This window comes from Schistocerca piceifrons, unplaced genomic scaffold, assembly GCF_021461385.2.
Source record: "Schistocerca piceifrons isolate TAMUIC-IGC-003096 unplaced genomic scaffold, iqSchPice1.1 HiC_scaffold_1230, whole genome shotgun sequence".
NCBI lineage: Eukaryota > Metazoa > Arthropoda > Insecta > Orthoptera > Acrididae > Schistocerca > Schistocerca piceifrons.
The window spans coordinates 12501-15000 of NW_025727049.1; positions in this window are offsets into that span (position 1 = coordinate 12501).

Genomic DNA, 2500 nt, shown 5'->3' on the forward strand with positions numbered 1-2500 from the left:
CCCCCACCAGCCGGCTGTAGCGCGTGCGCCCACGCACCGCGCGGCCAGCACGCCGGGAGGCGCCCCCTCACCGGCCGGGGACGGTCCCACCCAGCCACCGCCGCGTATCGCTTCACACCCAGATGCCGTTCAGTTTCGTCGGCATGGTGGGTATCGCTGGAACAACCGGTTAGTACCTCAACCTATCGTCGCCATCACCGATTCACCCCTAGCGAGAACAACCGCACCACAACAGGTTACCATTTGTTCATTTGCGTAACTTCACCAGAAAACGCAGGCGTCCATCGCCATTTGCAACTTCCACGATTATTGCATGCCTGTGTCAGGTGTCACGCCACACTACGTCTGCCCACATACACGCAACAAAATGTGCACGCCTAGACAATACGTGGAAGGTGGCCCCCGTACGTATGCGATGTCCATTGCTCGAACGACTGTCAACCGGCCTCTGTAGCATGTCGCAGATATGGAACGCGGTGCACCATGCCATCACGGTGTGTGAGGAGAGACGACTAGGTCCGAATACATCAACAGACAGCTCATGCTGATCGCCATCCACGGCGTCCGTTCCTCCCACACGTCTCTATGGCGTACCACACTGCAATCCAGCTCTCATAGGGAGACGACACGTAGCTGCGTGCACAATATTTGCACTGTATGGTCCGCCGTTTTTGGGCGCAGTCGTTGTACGGTCACACATGTGCCACGATGTATCATTCAGTACATAAGGACGAATGTGCAGTACAGATTGTGGTTTACGCGTACGACATTAGCGGACAGTTGACACAGGCCGCACCACAACGTAGCCTGAGTACGTCGCATGCGGAGGGCATTGAACATGCAAAGTTCTCACCAACCAGCTTGCGAAGGCAGGGGGCAAGGTGGGGACGTGGGGAGGGGCGGCATGTACGTCCTGCTGCCATCCACATTACAGTGTACAGCAGGAGCATGTGGAAAGTGAGCAAGACTTGCAAGGTGTTTAACATGAAGCGATACACAGGGGAGCGGGGAGTGCGAGTAGCGAACTATATTGCGAGGGTTGCGGGTGGGCAACACTACACTAATTGAACGAGTCGTATAACAATTACAGAGCAGGTTTAGGCGACAACGTGGGTTACGTTAGGCGACAACGTGGGTTAGGTTAAGGCACGACGTGGGTTAGGTTAAGGCACGACGTGGGTTAGGTTAAGGCACGACATGGGTTAGGTTAAGGCACGACATGGGTTAGGTTAAGGCACAACATGGGTTAGGTTAAGGCACAACATGGGTTAGGTTAAGGCACAACATGGGTTAGGTTAAGGCACAACATGGGTTAGGTTAAGGCACAACATGGGTTAGGTTAAGGCACAACATGGGTTAGGTTAAGGCACAACATGGGTTAGGTTAAGGCACAACATGGGTTAGGTTAAGGCACAACATGGGTTAGGTTAAGGCACAACATAGGTTAGGTTAAGGCACAACATAGGTTAGGTTAAGGCACAACATGGGTTAGGTTAAGGCACAACATGGGTTAGGTTAAGGCACAACATGGGTTAGGTTAAGGCACAACATGGGTTAGGTTAAGGCACAACATGGGTTAGGTTAAGGCACAACATGGGTTAGGTTAAGGCACAACATGGGTTAGGTTAAGGCACAACATGGGTTAGGTTAAGGCACAACATGGGTTAGGTTAAGGCACAACATGGGTTAGGTTAAGGCACAACATGGGTTAGGTTAAGGCACAACATGGGTTAGGTTAAGGCACAACATGGGTTAGGTTAAGGCACAACATGGGTTAGGTTAAGGCACAACATGGGTTAGGTTAAGGCACAACATGGGTTAGGTTAAGGCACAACATGGGTTAGGTTAAGGCACAACATGGGTTAGGTTAAGGCACAACATGGGTTAGGTTAAGGCACAACATGGGTTAGGTTAAGGCACAACATGGGTTAGGTTAAGGCACAACATGGGTTAGGTTAAGGCACAACATGGGTTAGGTTAAGGCACAACATGGGTTAGGTTAAGGCACAACATGGGTTAGGTTAAGGCACAACATAGGTTAGGTTAAGGCACAACATAGGTTAGGTTAAGGCACAACATAGGTTAGGTTAAGGCACAACATAGGTTAGGTTAAGGCACAACATAGGTTAGGTTAAGGCACAACATAGGTTAGGTTAAGGCACAACATAGGTTAGGTTAAGGCACAACATAGGTTAGGTTAAGGTACAACATAGGTTAGGTTAAGGTACAACATAGGTTAGGTTAAGGTACAACATAGGTTAGGTTAAGGTACAACATAGGTTAGGTTAAGGTACAACATAGGTTAGGTTAGGTTAGGTTACACGTTGTTGTAAGGAAAGGTGTAGGGGGGGGCGGGGGCGGCAGGTTCGTTGATAGTGATTATAGTAAGTGAATGCTTGTGACATGATCAGATTTGTCACGTCAGGATGCACCTTTGGCTTATTAGAGGCGGCGCTCCAATTCTATGCTTGTGTCAGACCTGTGTCTTTGACTCATGTCA